This window comes from Staurois parvus, unplaced genomic scaffold (genome assembly GCF_062004578.1).
Source record: "Staurois parvus isolate SC_StPar_1 unplaced genomic scaffold, SC_StPar_1.0 ptg000389l, whole genome shotgun sequence".
Lineage (NCBI taxonomy): Eukaryota > Metazoa > Chordata > Amphibia > Anura > Ranidae > Staurois > Staurois parvus.
This window is the reverse complement of record NW_028318185.1, coordinates 4471501-4477500: the sequence shown is the minus strand read 5'-3', so window position 1 is coordinate 4477500 and position 6000 is coordinate 4471501. Positions and strand designations below refer to the sequence as shown.

General features: G+C 46.7%; 1 protein-coding gene across 1 annotated transcript in view; it reads left to right on the top strand.

Annotated features, from left to right (window-relative positions):
• ST3GAL1 (ST3 beta-galactoside alpha-2,3-sialyltransferase 1) overlaps positions 1-6000 on the top strand; it is a 243742-nt gene that overhangs the window by 62012 nt on the left and 175730 nt on the right. Inside the window, exon 2 of the mRNA XM_089685950.1 lies at positions 1077-1117. The gene's annotated coding sequence lies outside the window, so the exon portion shown is untranslated. The remainder of the gene's footprint in view (positions 1-1076; positions 1118-6000) is intronic.

Below are 6000 nucleotides of genomic sequence, written 5' to 3'. Positions count from 1 at the left end.
GTATATATACAGTATATATATATATATATATATATATATATATATATATATATATATATATATATATTTATTTATTTATTTTAAAGATATATATATTTTTTTTAACTAAATATATATTTATATTTTTTTTTTTAAAGGTGTGTGTGTGTATGTATATATATGTATGTATGTATATATATATATTTATATATATATTCGCATGCAAATCACCATGGCTTTGCTGCCTAATTAAGTCACCAATCTGTTAGCACATGGGGGATAATTATTCCATTAATGTACTCTATGATTACCCTCCAGGGCTCGGTAGACCGTGCCATTATTATACTGGAAAGCAGATGGCAGGATACCCGGCTGCGATCATCGCAGGCTTCTCACAGAAAGAGCTGCATTGTTTGTTGATTCCAGCCCATCCTCTGCCAGGCTCCTTCCCCGATAGCTCATCCAACCAACCTTCCTACAATGGACCATTCTGTGGGAAAATTAAAACTAATAATCAGGGCCTCCGCCGGGCTGGATGCGGTACAAGAACCGCCAAATATTGTTCTTCTGGAGCCTGGGACAAAGTTTATAAAATGTGTTCTGAATCAAATTACAGCAAATCGTGTCTAAATCCATTTATTGTGTGTATTCTTCTTGAATCTGGGCAGCGATCCGGTGTGATCCTTTCCTTTCCTGTAATAAAGACCGCTCACTGCTGCTCTCTCTCCTTGTGCAGGGTGGCTGGTCTTGTCTCCGCCCTCTCCTGTAGTTTTCTGCAGGCAGCCTGTAGTGGGTGGAGCCTATGGGGCCCCTCCCAGAGCTCTGCTCTCTGCACAGGCTATGTACAGCACAGTGATGAGGTCACTGCTACTTTTACAAGGTAACAACTGAATTTGCAAAGTTATTTTGTGCACACAAAGTGGATTTAGATTTTTTGTGGCCCTGAGAATTAAAGTTCAATGAAAGTTTGGTGTACAAAAAGTGGATTTAGAGTACAAAGTAAAACATCAGTTTATAAAAAAAAATAAAATTTATCAGAAGATATAATAGTTTTGTTTTTCTGTAACGGACTAATTTATTTTTATATTTCCTTGCAGAAACGAATGAGTGAATGGAATATCACCACATTGTGAACCTGGTAAGAGATATTCAGATCTTCTGCATGTTTCCTGTTTTTGTAGCAGTTGCTCAGTTTCAGTGGCTTTGTCTCATGCCGCACAGATGCGCGGTGTTACAATCTCTTTTTTTAAAGGTCGGTCAAAACTAACATCTATAATTTGGTACACGTTGGAAAGATATAAAGTTGAACTTTGGTTCTCCTTCAGTCTTGCACAGTTGTCCGGGTCCTCTCCTGGACTGAAATGGCTTCCTCTGATTTTACTGCACGCTGTGAGCTTCTTACAATGTGCATTAGAAGCTTCAGCTAGTCAGATGGAGTCCAGAGAGGAAGGATCTTGGCCTTGATTCCCCTTGGGTGCAAGACTCCTGACGGGGACTGGGGTACTGATGATCTACCTGGTCTAAACCAGGCAGACCTGTTCTTCAGGGGACCTGCCAAAGCAAGGTCCATCCAAGTTCTTGTAGTGGCGCCCTCATCAGAAGACCCCATGGGAGGGGAAGAATCTGACCATAAGGCCACATGCCTTCCACCCAGGGGCAGACTGACAACTCATAGGGCCCCCGGGCAATAGGGGATCATGGGGCCCCTGTGTCCTTGCCCAAACTCAAAAAAGCCTATGAAAAAGGTACCAGGGGCATCTCATGGGGCCCCCTACTGACCCCGGGCCCTCGGGCAGTGCTCGAGTTTCCAAATGGTCAGTCCACCCCTGCTTCCACCCCAAGAATTTCAGCACAAGTCCAAGGACCTACCCCCCACTAATTGGGAGTGAGTAAATTGCTATGTGCAATGCAAAAATGTAAGACATTGGCGGGCCCATCAGCCAGTATGAAAATGCCTCCGTGTCCAGCCAAAAGGCCCAGCCCAAGAGGTAGGTAAGGAAAAAAACATGCAAGGGTGCTATGACCAAGGTGCCATACTGAAAACATTGTGTGTTGCCCAAAAGTGAATTTTTTTGGGGGTCACTGGAAAGCACCTCAAGCTTTTCTCAGCCCAGCCCCTGGCCAGGTGAATGCAGCCCCATCTTTATCAAGAAGGCATTAGTACTCAGGGAGAGTCCTGCCTACAACACAGGACAAGCCTGGCCAGATTCGTCCTTGATGGAGAAGAATCCCTCCCACCATACCCACCATACTACATCATGAATTACTATTCTGTTCCTGAAAACTGATAAGATCAGATACTACACTTGATCTTAGCTAAGATCTCCAATGCAAAGGACTCTGATGTGATGGGAGGACTTCTAGCATAATGGGAGATCTCTAACGCGAAAGGGGGACCCTGATGTGATGGGAGGACCACTGACATAATGGGAGGTCTCTGATGTGAAGGGGGATTCTGATGTGATGTGAATAGGGGGACATCTGAAGTGATGGAAGGATCTCTGATGGGAAGAGGGGCTCTGATGTGCTGGAAAGACCTCTGATATGATGGGGGGGGGGGACCAGTGATGTAATGGTAGGACCTCTGATGTGATGAGAGGACCACTGATGTAATGAGAGGTCTTTTATGTGAAGGGGGGGATCCTGATGTGATGGAACCTCTGATGTGATGGGAGGATCACTGACATAATGGGAAGACCTCTGATGTAAAAGGGGGACTGTGATATGATGGTAGGACCTTTGATATGATAAAGGGACATTTGATGTGAAATGGGGACCTTTGATGACATGGGAGTTCTCTGATATGGTGGGAGGACCTCTGATGTAACGGTGACTCTGATGTGATGGGAGGACCTTTGATATGATAGGGGGACCTTTGATGTGAAAGATGGACCTCTGATGTCATGAGAAGTCTCTGTTGTGATGAGGGACCTCTGAATTTATGGGGGACCTTTGATGTGATGGGAAGACCACAGACATAATGGGAGGTCTCTTATGTGATAGGGAGAGGTCTAATGTGATAGGAAGACCTCTGATTTGGAGGGGGGACTCTGATGTGATGGGGGACAAGAACTTTGATGTGATGGAAGGACCTCTGATGTGAAGGAGGAACTCCAATGCGATGGGGGGACCTCTGATGTGATGGGAGGTCTCTGATGTGATGGAGGACCTCTTATGTAATGTGACCTCTTATGTGATGTGAGGACCTCTGAATGGAAGAGGAACCTCTGATGTGAAGGAAGAACTCCAATGCGATGGGGGGACCTCTGAAGTGATGGGAGGTCTCTGATGTAATCTGAGGACCTCTGAATGGAAGAGGAACCTCTGATGTGAAGGAGGAACTCCAATGCGATGGGGGGACCTCTGATTTGATGGGAGGTCTCTGATGTGATGGAGGACCTCTTATGTGATGTGAGGACCTCTGGATGGAAGAGGAACCTCTGATGGGAAGGAGGAACTCCAATGTGATGGGGGGACCTCTGATGTGATGGGAGGTCTCTGATGTAATCTGAGGACCTCTGAATGGAAGAGGAACCTCTGATGTGAAGGAGGAACTCCAATGCGATGGGGGGACCTCTGATGTGATGGGAGGTCTCTGATGTGATGGAGGACCTCTTATGTGATGTGAGGACCTCTGAATGGAAGAGGAACCTCTGATGGGAAGGAAGAACTCCAATGTGATGGGGGGACCTCTGATGTGATGGGAGGTCTCTGATGTAATCTGAGGACCTCTGAATGGAAGAGGAACCTCTGATGTGAAGGAGGAACTCCAATGCGATGGGGGGACCTCTGATGTGATGGGAGGTCTCTGATGTGATGGAGGATCTCTTATGTGATGTGAGGACCTCTGAATGGAAGAGGAACCTCTGATGTGAAGGAAGAACTCCAATGTGATGGGAGGTCTCTGATGTAATCTGAGGACCTCTGAATGGAAGAGGAACCTTTGATGTGAAGGAGGAACTCCAATGCGATGGGGGGACCTCTGATGTGATGGGAGGTCTCTGATGTGATGGAGGACCTCTTATGTGATGTGAGGACCTCTGAATGGAAGAGGAACCTCTGATGGGAAGGAAGAACTCCAATGTGATGGGGGGACCTCTGATGTGATCGGAGGTCTCTGATGTAATCTGAGGACCTCTGAATGGAAGAGGAACCTCTGATGTGAAGGAGGAACTCCAATGCGATGGGGGGACCTCTGATGTGATGGGAGGTCTCTGATGTGATGGAGGATCTCTTATGTGATGTGAGGACCTCTGAATGGAAGAGGAACCTCTGATGTGAAGGAAGAACTCCAATGTGATGGGAGGTCTCTGATGTAATCTGAGGACCTCTGAATGGAAGAGGAACCTCTGATGTGAAGGAGGAACTTCAATGCGATGGGGGGACCTCTGATGTGATGGGAGGTCTCTGATGTGATGGAGGACCTCTTATGTGATGTGAGGACCTCTGAATGGAAGAGGAACCTCTGATGGGAAGGAAGAACTCCAATGTGATGGGGGGACCTCTGATGTGATCGGAGGTCTCTGATGTAATCTGAGGACCTCTGAATGGAAGAGGAACCTCTGATGTGAAGGAAGAACTCCAATGCGATGGGGGGACCTCTGATGTGATGGGAGGTCTCTGATGTGATGGAGGATCTCTTATGTGATGTGAGGACCTCTGAATGGAAGAGGAACCTCTGATGTGAAGGAAGAACTCCAATGTGATGGGAGGTCTCTGATGTAATCTGAGGACCTCTGAATGGAAGAGGAACCTCTGATGTGAAGGAGGAACTTCAATGCAATGGGGGGACCTCTGATGTGATGGGAGGTCTCTGATGTGATGGAGGACCTCTTATGTGATGTGAGGACCTCTGAATGGAAGAGGAACCTCTGATGGGAAGGGGGGCTTCCGATAAGAAATGAGCTTTACCAAGGTGGTTGTGTGCTCCATCCCAGGCTCCGATTTCCCATTGATAAGTAAAATACATTTTTTTTAGACTGGAGTTCTTCAACATTCTGCATACGTTTGAAGGGTGCCAAAAGAAGGTTGGGAAACGCTGACCTAATGGGGGGAGAAGGAAATTTGAGGGTAAATTTGACATATATACTATAAAACCTAAAACATTTACTTGTAAACACAGCAGTCTTTTTTTCAGTAAAAGGCGTTTTTATTTGCATCGTAAAACGCCCCTTTTATTCCCAACATCATTAGGAACATAAACCTGAGTATTCACAAGTGAATGAAAAGCCTCCATCCATCTGCTCCAGCAAGTCGCTGAAAATTCCATAACATTGATTTGTAACAAGCATTGGCAGATGTGTTCAGTCATTCCAGAACTCGACTAACAGGCCCCCTACACTCCTGCCAAAGGCAAGCAATTACTTTTCGAAATAAAAAGTCTTCCCTGCAGGAACGCTGAGCGCATACGCAATGCCGGGCCTGCCAGCACCGGCGGTTTTCACCCCCAGGAGATGCGGTTAAATGGTATTCATTTTAGAGTTTTTTGGGTTTTTTTTTTTTTTTAAAGTACCTCTATGTTCAAGGCGGTAAAATATCACCTAGGTAAAAGAATGGAGAAAGTGGAACTAAAGTGTCTCTAGAATATAAAACGTGGCAGCCTACCGCTCCTTGAATGGGGTGGCCATTCCTTTCCATTTTACGGGATTTTTATGGTTCATTTTCACCTGGTATAACGCACTCCCTGTCCCTTTGTTGGCTACACTTACTTCATTGTATCTGTGGAGGCAGCCATGGTTGTCGCGGAGGCAGCGGTGGTTGTCACGGAGGCAGCCGTGGTTGTCGCAGAGGCAGCCGTGGTTGTCGCAGAGGCAGCCGTGGTTGTCGCGGAGGCAGGCAGGGTTGTCGCGGAGGCAGCCGTGGTTGTCGCAGAGGCAGCCGTGGTTGTCGCGGAGGCAGGCAGGGTTGTCGCGGAGGCAGCCATGGTTGTCGCGGAGGCTGGAGTTTTGCTTCAGTGAGAAACTTGGTATTCACTTCAATTCTCAGTTTTGCTAAGCTAGGCTTGGTTCTGGCCTGGCTGGC